General features: G+C 39.3%; 1 pseudogene; it reads left to right on the top strand.

Annotated features, from left to right (window-relative positions):
• Positions 1-3,395: 3,395 nt before the first annotated feature.
• Positions 3,396-6,304, top strand: LOC120733583 (annotated as a pseudogene).
• Positions 6,305-14,002: the final 7,698 nt, after the last annotated feature.

Below are 14,002 nucleotides of genomic sequence, written 5' to 3'. Positions count from 1 at the left end.
GAGGAGGCCCCGGGGCAGACCCAGGACACGCTGGAGAGATTATATCTCTCGACTGGCCTGGGAACGTCTTGGTGTTCCCCCGGATAAGCTGGAGGAGGTGGCTGGGGAGAGGGAGGTCTGGGCTTCTTTGCTTAGGCTGCTGCCCCCGCGACCCGGCCTCGGATAAAGCGGATGAGGATGGATGGATGGATGGATGGAAAACGGGAAAAGTTAGGAGCTGTTAATGTAGCAAAAAACTAAATGTATTGCATTTTTTTCATAATCTCTTTAAAGCCATTATCATTGTTGTTTTGTTTTGTTTGCTTTCACTGGAGCGGGTAAATGAGTCTACAAAGTTTAAAAAAACAGATTTACATTTATTGTTTGTTACTTTTATTGGACATCAACAGATCTCATTTATACACATTTAAGATATAACATGGAAAATATCCTTTTGTTTCCATATGGAGACTCGGCATTTGACCCATCCTAAATATCTGGACCAGCCAGCATTAGGAACCACCTCCTCGAGCCAGTAAAAAGGTCAAGGACACAGTTACACGATCGCCAAACTAACCTGTTTTTGGACAAAAGAAAACCATGTGAGCATGAGGAATATGAGCCTAGGAATCTCGGTTTAAAAAAGCACTAACTACTGCACATTACTTTCTTATGTCTACTATATAGGAGTTGCTGCTTACACCCTGAGTTACACAATGAGTCTTTCAGATGTCCCAGATGGACTGTCCGGCCACACACGTAGTCCTGCTGGACACCACATGGTCTTATTTTTATTAGCCCTCGACTCAGCTGCAACGTGCTTACAGTTAGTTTCCTTTTCATCAGAATTATCTGCTGTCATCCAGACATAAGCTGAGCAATCATTTAACCAATTTCCCATCAAACCATAAAGATTGATGGGAAAGTCACAGAACCATTGCTTGCATGTGTGCTGATAAAATGTTTTTTCCATATTAGGTAATACCGCGGAAGCACTAGCTGGTAGTCGGGCCGCACGCGTGTCATAGTGCAGTTGAACATAATCCACAAAGTCCGCTTGTAGTCGAAAAACAAACAGGCAAACATTTATTTCCACAGTTTTGAAATACAGTGATTCGTTTGAATGTTCCTGTACACTGCAAACATGGTAAGAAACAGTTTTTCTCCACAGCTAGTTAAAGCCCCCATTGCTCCACACTGCCCGTCGCGAACGCTCCCCCCATGCACAGTTACCGTGTGTTAAAGGAACAGTATGTAAAAATTAAATAAGGCAAGAAAATACAATTTAACTCTAAATCTTATGCTAAACAAATTATAAAGTAAAAACTGAAATTCCCCATTATCTTACACTTATCCTTATCCAAAATGATTCAAATTATTAGCAAATATACACTCTGTGCAATCTGAGTAAACTAAGAGATGTTTAGACCTTTATCCTATACATTAGGTTTTAGCTTCTCTTGCATGCATAAGATGTGGGGAGTAGTTTCTTTGCTGTAATTTTCCATTGCACATAAGAAACCACAACGCGTGCCTTAACTGTCACATAACTAACGAGATGTTTTTATAACTGCTGTTGTCAATAAAAGAGGCAACAAGTCAGGTTGGAAGTTGGCTGAGATCAGGTGAAGAGCTTAAACTTTGAGACCCTGACTGGACATCTCTGCTGCAAGTAAAAAGACAAAGAGCGCTGTGTGGTCTTGCTTTGTTCACACGGATCTGTCTCTGAGTCAGCGGGGTTTACGTTTTAGACCCAGCAAACCATGGTGGCCCCTAGAGACAAAGCACATACAAAACTCCAAAACACTTACAAACTCTGAAGCGCGTACAAACCGTAACAAATATGAATAGAATTTTTTTTCCAGCCCCACACTGCAAAAAATCAAAATCTTACCAAGTCTTACCAGGTCGGTGTGTGTTTGTGTGTGTGTGTGTGTGTGTGTGTGAGTGAGATTTCCTTTCACATCATACATGGCGCAACCTCTTCTCAAGTCACTCCATATAGGGCATGACCTTTTAACAAACCAACATGTATAAAAGCAGAAGTAAACAGTCCTGCTAATCTTAAAAAGAACAGAAACTTGTGGTTTCGAAATGTGCAACAGAAAGTTAAAGTGAAGAGACTGCTGCCTGCATGCAAAGGTTCAAATCTAATATGGAAAGAACATATTATCAACACACATAAAAGCAATGGTCATGTGACTTTGCACAAATGACAATCTTAAAAGAATCAACTCTAACAGAACATTTTGTTTCCTGAAAACAGTTTCTGAGTTACTTCAATAATTACTTCCTCCAAACCATCAACCTGTCTTTTAGACCCCATTCCTACAAAACTCCTCAAGGAAGTCCTGCCATTAATTAATTCTTCGATCTTAAATATGATCAACCTATCTCTAATGATCGGCTATGTAGCACAGGCCTTCAAGCTGGCTGTAGTTAAACCTTTACTCAAAAAGCATCTCTAGACCCAGCAGTCTTAGCTAATTATAGGCCAATCTCCAACCTTCCTTTCATATCAAACATCCTTGAAAGAGTAGTTGTCAAACAGCTAACAGATCATCTGCAGAGGAATGGCTTATTGAAGAGTTTCAGTCAGGTTTCAGAGCTCATCACAGCACAGAAACAGCTTTAGTGAAGGTTACAAATGATCTTCTTATGGCCTCTGACAGTGGACTCATCTCTGTGCTTGTCCTGCTAGGCCTCAGTACAGCATTCGATACTGTCGACCATAATATCCTATTAGAGCGATTAGAACATGCTGTAGGTATTACAGGTACTGCACTGCAGTGGTTTGTGTCATATCTATCTAATAGACTCCAATTTGTGCATGTGAATCACACTACTTTGGAAATTATTAGTGTGCTATATTGACTGTGTAATTCATTCAGCTTGGATAAGTTAAAATTAACTGCCTTGTGTAGCTGTAACAAGACTAGGTTTAAAAAGCTAACACTGTTATATTATTCCATCTCACTTAGGTATATTTATTTGATTGAACAACTCACATTCTCAGTAATTAACTGTATAACCTCTTATTCAAAATCTTTCTGGCTTTGAAAATTGCTTTCTATCAGAAGAAATGTATTATTACTCTCTTTCCCTTCACTTTTTACTTACTCACTGTGCTCCCGCTGTGATTAATCAGCTCAGTAAGCTCCTCCAGCTTATTGTCCAAAGACCTCACATTACCTGTGATCACTGGAACAGTTTCCTTCATAGCTCCTCGGGTATTATGCCAGTCCACCTGCAGGGAAATTTCAAGAGCTAAAATGTTAAGAACTTTAAATTATTAGTGTTATGAAATGTATTAAGGCCATTTCAATACACTGAAATGCCCTTAACATCAAACAGTTTTTCTATCTTAACTGAAATAAAAAATAGGTATCATTATTTTTCCAAATGTGTAATAAATTTCTACATATCTCTTACTTGCAGTTATCGAGGATCAGGGAGGCTGTTCAAACTGCAAATCAGTTACTGGGGAAATTAAAGCTCTACAACTCCATCACAAACCATCAGCTGCCTGAATAGTCAAGGAGCCACTGAGGATTGACGACGACACACTAAATATTGCCATCACTGGAGAATGTACTTTTGGTAAATCCACCTTTGTTAATGCCTTCAGAGGTGTGCGTGTTAATGACAAGGAAGCTGCTCCGACTGATGCTATAGAATCCTCAATGGATCCTATGCCATACTTCCATCCAAAGAATCCCAATGTTATCTTATGGGATTTTCCTGGAATTAGCAGCACCAAGTTTCCAGCTAAGAAGTACCTGGAGCTTGTTGGATTTGAGAAGTTTGACTTCTTCATCATCATGTCAGACACTCGCTTCAGAGAAAATGATGTGAAACTCGCTCGCGAGATTCAGAGGATGAAGAACAAGTTCTACTTTGTTCGCTCAAAGATCGACAACGATATAAATGCTGAGAGAAGAAAGAGAGACTTCAATGAAGGCAAGGCTCTGACAAAAATCAGAGACGACTGCATTAAAGGTGAGTATTCAGTGATCATTTATCCCAGTGTGAGATTAATTTCTGGATATGTTCTTTATATAGCGCTTGAAAAGCGCTATATAAATCCAATCCATTATTATTATTATTTAAAAATGTTCACTTTGTGGCTGTGTGTGAATGGAATAACCTTTATTTTCTATTGTTTGCATCATCGCATACTCAAAATAGAAAAATTACAAATTACTTTGATTATCAATGTTTACTGAGAGGAAGCTGAATGAACCTTATACACTTGAAACATCACGAAGTTATTTAGATCTGTCCTCCTGCAGCTGATTGCTGGAGAGGTCAGGCTTTTATTGGACAGTTGAACTTTATAACACTTTTATTAACACTAATTAAATGGCTGTAATGGACTGCTACTGTCGCTTTCAGTCTGATACCAAAATTTTGGATGCATATATATATATATATATATATATATCTATATCTATATATATATATATATATATATATAGATATAGATATATATATATATATATATATATATATATATATATATATATATATATATATATATATATATATATATGCATCCTAAATTAAAAAAAATATCCTGATCATTCCCATGAAAAACAGCAGCAGGTAGGATCCAAGAGTAATCAAAATAAAGGATTTATACAAATAAAATAATTTTTAAAAACCCAATACGTGCAAATGAAATAACTAATGCAGTGTAAGTGACCCAAAAATAATATGTTTAACCCTTCATAACTCTGTAGAGTCACAGGAGTCAGTGAATCCACTGATAGGAAAATCTAGTTTTAGATCATTTATTATTTCATACTTAATCTTCACACTGTGTGTTTCTTCTGTGATGCAGGTCTTCAGAGACAAGGCATCGAGTCTCCACAGGTCTTCCTGGTGTCCAGCTTTGAGCTCCACCTGTACGACTTCTATCCCTTACATCAGACCTTTTACAAAGACCTTCCTAAAAACAAGAGGATCATTCTGCTGTCCCCCTTCCACAACATCAACCCAGAGATCATCAGGAAGAAGAAAAAAACTCTGAAGTACACAATTATAGGCTATGCTTCCGGATCTGCAGCTGGAGCAGCTGTTCCACTTCCTGGTCTTTCTATTGCTGTTGATGCTGCTGTGCTGGTTGGTGCTATCACACATTTTGTTCATAAGTTTGGTCTCGATATCCCGTCTCTGAAGAGACTTTCTGCCAGAACAGGTGTGCCCTACGATGATCTTCAGGCTGTCATCATTTCACCACTGGCTGCAGTAGAAATAACTAAAGAGCTCCTCCTGAAGGTGATAGCCCAACTTTGGGCCATAGCTGCATTAATTTCAGCAGAGGAAGTGTCCAGATGGATTCCATTTATTGGAATTCTAGTATCAGCGGGTCTCTCTGTCACCACAACCTACACAATTCTGAAATTGATCCTAACAGAACTCGCTGATGATGCTCAGAGGGTGTCTGAAAGAGTTTTAGGCTGAACACATCAGTGTGAATTTAAAGATGAATGAAACAAAAGAGTACAAATGAAATTAGTTTAAATGATTAAATATAAATATATTGGAACCAAATCATGTTGCAGCTGCACATTTGAGCCATTATCCTACTATAGCTGATAAATGTATCAGAGGCCTCAGCAGGTCTCATTTCTTCTCATCACATCAATACAGGAACAAATATGATGTTATTATTCAGATAAAACCTCCTAGAAGAGCTACTGATGTTTTTTTTTAAATCCTTTGTCTGATTTGGTGATGTCGTCACTGTTTACAGATCAGGTGATGTGATAGTTGCTCCTGAAACATCATCGTCTGAATTTCCTCTGTTCGATTTACTTTGTGATGAAACTCTTTTATTATCATATCGTGGCTTACAGCATAATAAATACTTTTAATGCAGAGTGTTTGAACAGAAACTGCTCTGTGGTGTTTTTGTCTTGTTGACTGTAGATTGTGATGAGAGTTCACTGCCCTCCAGTGGTCACAGTCAGGAACTACCACACAAATAATACAGATATGAATGCAAAGGTCCACCATCATTCCTACTTCTCATAAATAAATTGTTCTTGATAAACATTTTTACCATTTATGTCTCTATTGAAGAAGTGTTTTAAATGAAATATATTTTAACATAGAGAGTTCTTCAGCTCTCTCAGCATTGGTGAGTTGGACACAATATCACCACTTAGCAGTCTTTGAGCAAATTAGTGAACATGCATGAATCTGAAGTCTGTCACAACTTTTCAATGTTTCTAAATTCCCATCCTTTGGTTTACATGAAGATATGACAGATTTTCACTGACATCTGAAACATTTGGACCTCACTGTGTCCTGTTCCAGTCTGAGGCAGGGGCGGATCTAGAAGGGTGGCATGGGGTGGCAAGTGCCACCCTAAAATGATCCCTTGCCACCCCAAGTGCCACTTCAGTTTTACATATGACAGTGTTGTTTATTAAAATAAGATAGCATTAACAGTTTGAGCGTAGTTACAGTCAGCAGTGAATCTAAATGCTAAAACTGAATATATTGCATAGTGTCCCCCCCCCCCTCCCTCCACCAGTAACAAATGGTTCAGCCCATAGCAGGACCGGCTTTTTTCTTGTTTTGAGTAGCAAGCGATGCTTATGATTGTGCCAGAGCACATTTTGAACAACACCATGGGGATTTCGCTTTTTACACAGATGGTTGGATGTTACACTGTGGAAATGGAAGGAAGGTGAGTGTTATTAACCCTCCGTGGTCCACGGACACGCTGCACCTCCAAATCACATGACTGATGTAAGCTGACACAGCAACAAGCTGCAGCCACGCTGAGTCTCTGTTTCAGCCACATTGAAAGTTCGGACTTCAAAGTTTTTAAATTTTAATTACAGGCCAGTAAATCCAGAGTTATGATAATATATATCAGCCACGCTTTGTTCTAAATACTGTCGTCATGTTTTTGTGTGCGTGGGTTTTAAGCGTTTTCTAAGGACAGCGCAAAAACAGGAAAGAAAGAAATAAAGCAACATGTTTCCTATCATTGGAAAAATGCACCATGTCGACCAATTTAAAAAAAAAAAAAGTCAACACGTGGGATTTGATTGTTTAGGAAGAGGGAAAAGTTTTGGGAGTGACGGTAACAGCAGCGAGAGAGAGAGGGGGAGAGGGAGAGAGAGTTTTTAGATGTGGGAGATTTGTGACGTTTAGTGTGGAGTGTATACTTAGTGTGTTGTGTTGTGTAGTCGTTTTGTTTTGTGTGTCGGTGAAGGCACTAATGAATGTCACAAAGGCACATTTGCAATGTAAACACTGTCACTAAGTAGAAAACCAGTGGAGTGATACACCTGCTGTTGTCAGGCCTGCAGGTTTATCCCTGTGCTGTTCTATCTTTTGGTGGACAAACCTTTTTTTTTTTTTACTGGCACACATCATTTGTGGAGCATCTTATTGCGACAATAATATTTTTAAATGGTTGTAGAAAATGAAAAAAAAAACGGCGGATGTATTGGCTTCATTTTTAGATAAATAGTTGTATACGTTTACAAAATGTACATTTTATATTTGCATTTCAAGTTATAAACATTTACCCAACATGTCTGTGGTTTTTGTACAGTAAAAAAAAATACTACTAGGATTTTAAGTTCTGTGTGTCAGTGAAAACAACTAAAGTCAGTTGAGCTGAAAAGATACCAAACAAGGCAAGGGGGGGGGGGGGGGAATAAAATGAAACAATCTGAGAGTGAAATACAAACGTAAACTCAAAAGGAGTCAAAAATGTCCGGTTGTATTTCAGACCTCAGTGGGTTAATCCAACAAATCATGAAAAATTAGGTTTACATTTTTGTTCATGACAGTGCAGATTTCTGACATTTTGTGTAATTTAACATGTAACAATGTGATTGTTTTCTAACAAAAAACAGTGAAATTTAAGTTAGATTTGTGTTTGTAAATGAACCGCCCCATGTTGTGTAGCTTTCTGGATTTTATACTTGTTGGGCTACATATTTATTTATTATACACGCTATACAGTACATAGCATCAAAACTCACATATTTTATGTAACTAAAGTGTGTAATTATGTGGGCTACAGGCAATAATTAAGTTCTAGACTATATTTATATGAAAAACGTGTATACTTACTGCATTTGAATAATTCTAACCATATGTAACCACCTGCATATGTGTTTGAAAAAAAAAAGAGGCTTTGATTTTGCCACCCTAAGAAAATTTCTCTAGATCCACCCCTGCCCATTTCACAAGCCTCTCAATTCTGCACTTCTCGTACTTCCTAGTACGCGAACTGCGCGTACTCCGAAGCGTGCGGTCACTGGATTGGGACACAGTATGAGTCACCTGACCGTCAGATTCTTCGCAGCACAGGCTGAGGAGTGGCAGCATTCTTACACTCATCAATCACCCAAAAATGTAGACGTAGTTTTAATTCACTTGAAAGCCAGAAAACTAAAAAAACAGTTTTATTTGTTGTTATCGATCGTCCATCTGGGCCTTAGAGTTTCTGATTGTCATACTTTTATCTCATTTAGTGCTCAGTTCTGATAAAAATAGTAATTGTAGATGATATTAACATCCAGATGTTGAAAATCAGTTACAGTAGCCTTTACATTTAGAATAATGGATTACACATGAGGACTGTCATCACAGTAGGTGTCTTTCTGAAAGTGCTGTAACTAAGTTTAAGGATCTGCTGTTAACAAAAGTCTCAAATGAGAAGTGGTCATGGGCCGGCTGAGTCATCTGGATTTTTCCATGGTGTCCCTGTGCTCCCGCCTCTGGGCGGAGCCCTCATCACTACACCTGTTATACTCACCTGTGGGAGATCCAGGCCAATCTGCAGGCAGTATTTAAGACTAGAAGAGGAATCAATCTGTTTCACCGTCCCCAATTGCAGCTTCTCCATACCGCCATAAACCAACCTCTCCCTCTGTTCATCGAGCCCCCACTCCAAACATTCACTGCTGTGCCTTAGTTTTACTGTCACTGTTACACACTGAAGGAGGACGAGGTTCATCCAGGTGCACACTGAGGTTTATTGCTCTGAAACACAGCAAAACAGCAGTTCTGTGTTACTGACGGCTTCTCTTACCATAACTGGCCTGTGTTACTTTTGTAAGGGATTACTTGGCCAGTCACTTATTTGTCAGAATGACTGTCTGCCACCTACTGGTTACCGAGTTAAAGCAGATGACTCGTAAGCTGGAGAGGAAATGGCGTGTCACAAATTTAGAAGATGATCATTTAGCCTGGAGAAATAGTTTGTTGCTTTATAAGAAAGCCCGCCGCAAAGCCAGAACATCTCACTACAACCCCAAGAACAACCCCAGGTTTCTCGTCAGCTCTGTAACCAGGCTGACAAACAGTCAGAGCTCTGTTGAGCCAACCGTCCCTTTAACACAGAGGTGGGGGAACTCCAGGCCTCAGGTCCCGAAGGTTTTAGATGTGTCCTTGATCCAACACAGCTGATTTAAATGGCTAAATTTAAAGTTCTTGCTCATAGGGGGTCATATGATTGTTGGGTTTTTTTCTGTATCTATGAAGCGCCTTGAGGCGACTTTTGTTGCGATTTGGCGCTATATAAATAAAATTGAATTGAATTGAAATTTGGCTTATGTATAGTAGTGTATTGGACCCACTTCCCCCAGCACAACAAAAAACAACTTTCTCTGTTATTCACATATGCTGTTAACTCATCCATCCTATAAATCTCAAGTGTTATTTCCCACCACAATGATAAAGTTGGTGCATCTTGTAGTAGCCATTTCTTTGTTATACATTTTTTACTTGCAACTAGCAAGGCACTTAGTTAACATTTCTCTTTTTTAGACCATTCCTGTGGCATACTGAAGTGTAACGTCGACACAAGGTGACGGTAGATGACACCAATAACGAGTAATACAAGCTTTTTACATTTAATGATGTGGAGACAGAAACATGGTGATGTTTGCTCATATGCTCATGTAACCACAGAGTGTGGTTAATTTATTGCTGACTTCACACGAGCCGATTTTGGAAACATGGTTTTTTACAAGCTGGTTTGCTTGTGAAATTACTGCTTCATCTGGAAAGAAAAACAGAAAGTTTCAAAAATTGACTCTGAGTTATTAGAGAGACAAATAACTGCCGCTGCTCTACAGACTTCCAGGCCTAAAAGGAAGCGATAAATACATGGTATAATGTATTTATATAAGGTATAATAATACATGGGATAATGGTGATTACATTAATAACATGAGTGCATACAGCTGGCACAGGATTTACTTAATAACGAAAAAGCATTCAGAAGCCTTATGGGCGAGGTTTTCCAGGCATGTCCTACCGGGAAGAGGCCCCGGGGCAGACCCAGGACCAATGTTCCCTCTAAGCTGCGCGCATGCGCAATTGCGCACTGCTGACACTGTCTCTTCGCACAGAAAATCTGCGTTGCGCACAACAATAAAAAAAAATCTAACTTGGATTGAAATTAAAATTTAAACTTTAACAATTCTGTTTTGCAGTTTTAGTCAGTGAGTGACTGGCTGCTCCTGTATGGGATCAGAACAATGCCACCTTATCCCAAAGTCCAGCCAATCACGCGATTCACATTCGTATATACGCAGCTAATCAACGTCGTTGACAGGCTATGACAGCTATGGTCAACCTGGACATCTTCCACACCAATGTCATTTATATTTAAACCCAAGGAGAAAATAAGATCCAGTGTGTGACCCTTTACATGTGTAGGGCCAGAAACATGCTGCCTAAAGTTAAGACTGTGATAGTCATGAAGTCAGCAGCCATATTAATATGAAGGTTCTCCCAACATTACCACCTTCTCTAATTTAATAATGGATGACAGGAGGTCGTTAAATTCAGTTAAAAAGACTCCGGCAGGGCCAGGAGGTCGGTAGATTAAAATACAATAAACGGTGTGCAAAGAGGCGACTTTGATCATCTGCAGTTCAAAGGAGGTAAAGGAATCAGAGTTCATCAGTCTGCATGTGCACAACAGCGAGACCTCTGCCACGTCCCGAAAGACGTGGAGTTCCGATGACGGAGCAGCCAGTCGAACAAATTTCCTTCAGATGTATATAATCCATGTTTTGTTGCCACGTCTCAGTTAAACACATGAAGTTGAGAGATTCCGTTATAAAAAGATTGTTTAAAATAAACAATTTGTTTGCGATTGAGCGAGTGTTGAGCAGGGCAAACCTGATTGAAGACGTTTGGTTGGTGCAGTCAACAGCTGACTGCAGTGGCACTCGAATTAAACACCTGTGCGCACCTCTACACCTGTTACACCGGGCGGTGACTTCAGGGCTAGCTGAAGCTAGTATCCATAGTGGTACATCACCTCTGCCATCCAAACGGCGGTCGAACGAGGGATGCAAGGTGAACATCAGACCATAGTTTCCCGGCTGGGAACTGAAGTATAACGTCGACACAAGGTGACAGTAGATGAATTGGTCCAAGAAGCTAATCTACGGTATCTTCTCAGTCGCACCTGGACACTGGCTCTGGTTCCCCTACTCCTTCTTTCTTCGTGTTAAATCCCACCGATATGTTCAGAAACATGCACTCGGGTGAGGAACACACAAAGGGTGGAGGGAAAAATTTCCTGTAACTGTCCCAGCTGTCAAAGTAGCTCTCCATTGAATCTTTGATATACAACAAAGATTGTGTGACCATCCTCACTTCTCAACGCCATAAGCGGCTTCACTTGTTGCCTACCAGCACGTCCAGCAATTTATATGTATATATATGTATATATATATATACACATACACACACACACATATATATATGTGTATATATATATATATATATATATACACATATATATATATGTATATATATATATATGTATATATATATATGTATATATATATATATATATATATATATATGTATATGTATATATATATATATATATACATACATACATATATATACACATATATATATATATGTGTGTGTGTATATATATATATATATATATATATATACACATATATATATGTATGTGTGTATATATATATATATATATATATATATATGGGAGCTTAATAAAAAACTGCAAACCAAAGGGTTTTAATAGATTTTGTAATTAAAGCAGAATGTGAATCTTACAAAGGGTCTTCCCACTCCAGCTGTGGAAAATGCTCTGCAATGTATTGATGATGACAGGGCTTTAGATAAGGCCCTGGAATCCCATATGATTATAGTAAATAGAAGATATCTTGGCAGTGAAGTGCTTCATCTTTGTCCAAATAATATAATCAAACAGTGACATTTATTTGTAATCTTTGTGAGAATAACTTAAATGTTTTCTTCTGAGACTTTTCAGTTTTTTCATCTTACAATACAGCTTACCAGGTTTTTTTTCCCATTTCACACACACACACACACACACACACACACACACACACACACACACACACACACACACACACACACACACACACACACACGCGCACACACGCTCGCGCATACACACACGCACACTTGACTGTGTGATTTATTAACCACTAGTGTATTTATTTCAGGAGTTGCTTGGCCAGTCCTGTGTTTTTGCTAAGGCATAAAGCACGCTAAATCACACAAGTCCCCACAAAGCTCAATCGTGCAATGCTCTTTCAGGAACAGCCCAAATCCATGTGAGATATAAAATAGTGAATAATAGCTTTGGACTTAGCTGGGATAGACCCTGACACTGGGGCGCTGCTTTGCTTCAAACATAACGTTTCTTTTCCTTGACATGGATCACAATCCTGATGTAAAGCTGGCATTCTGTTCTGATTTAGACTAATAATTTACTGCATCTGGCATCAGGGTCTGTGCAACAAGACCAAAGGCACAGCACAAACTTTCAAGAAGAACATAATATTTCTGCAACCTAATCAGTTTAAGATGACCCTCTTCTTTGTGAAAAACACAATTTGCTGCTTCCAGCAGACTTTCTAGACTTGCTGAACCATTAATATAGATATAATCACAGGTCTCTTCCAGAGGATTTTACCCTCAGAGGGAATTCCTCTCTGGTGTGTGCCTGACTCCCTTCAAAGCCAAAGTGTGACTTACAAATGGCTTGCTGTGAATGAGTGACGGAGGACATGAGAGAAGTCCAACAGTCTCTTTGTGGAGTATAAATGTTGCTCAAAGGGAGATAAAAGCACATGCACTGGCATACCCAACCACTGGAGTATGTTTTTAAAAACTCAGTTTTATACATTAATCATGTGTTTCTTTGCAACTGATTCTTATAAGCTTAAAGATCATTTACAGCAGCCTTCAGCTTAAGCCAATTAAAACACCTTCACTAAAACGAGTAATCACATCCTGTCCCGGTTCATCTTACAATATCATGAAGGTTGCAAGACTCAGCAGATCCGAATGACGAGACACTCATCAGAATGACAAAGTGAAACACGGGCCCCGCTACCCCGCCATCAAAGCAAGTTCAGAGCTGCCTTTTGAAAAAACAATGGTGCAACAGCTAATGTGGCTCATTGAAACGCTCGGCTGGCCATGAATGGCCACATTTCCCCACGATAAAAGACGTCTTCAGAGGTGAGACTGTGTCACTTCGACTGGCGCCTGGCTTCACCTGAGTGCAATAACCTCACCAGCGTCAGGTCAGCAATCCTCTGTAGCTAAATACACACAATTACTGTATATTTGAGCATCAGCTCAGCAGTTTGCTCAGTGCCAAAGTCCCTCAACACCCTGTGTTATTTGTGTTAAATTTAAAGTTGCCAGTATAATCCACTCATAAGTCTGATTCTAATTTATATTCAGTGTATAGGCATCAATAATATATGTAAACAATTCCCATGTTTCCATATTTTCCATGCAAGTATTTGATTGTAGGGGTAGTATATACTGTACTCTGTATTGTATTTGTGCATGTACAGTATATGTGCCCTACCACAAGGAGTATGCTTGCCATTGCTAACCCACAAAGGGAGGGAGTGGTGGGCTGCGGGCCAGCTTTGGCCAGCTGTTTGTTAGATTGGGGGTTTGGATGACAGCGTGGTCAGATCAACTGAGGGTGACTCTGTGG

This window comes from Simochromis diagramma, unplaced genomic scaffold (assembly GCF_900408965.1).
Source record: "Simochromis diagramma unplaced genomic scaffold, fSimDia1.1 OVJJ01000658.1, whole genome shotgun sequence".
In the NCBI taxonomy this organism is placed as follows: domain Eukaryota; kingdom Metazoa; phylum Chordata; class Actinopteri; order Cichliformes; family Cichlidae; genus Simochromis; species Simochromis diagramma.
The sequence above is the reverse complement of the archived record's forward strand: the minus strand, read 5'-3'. Positions and strand labels throughout refer to the sequence as shown.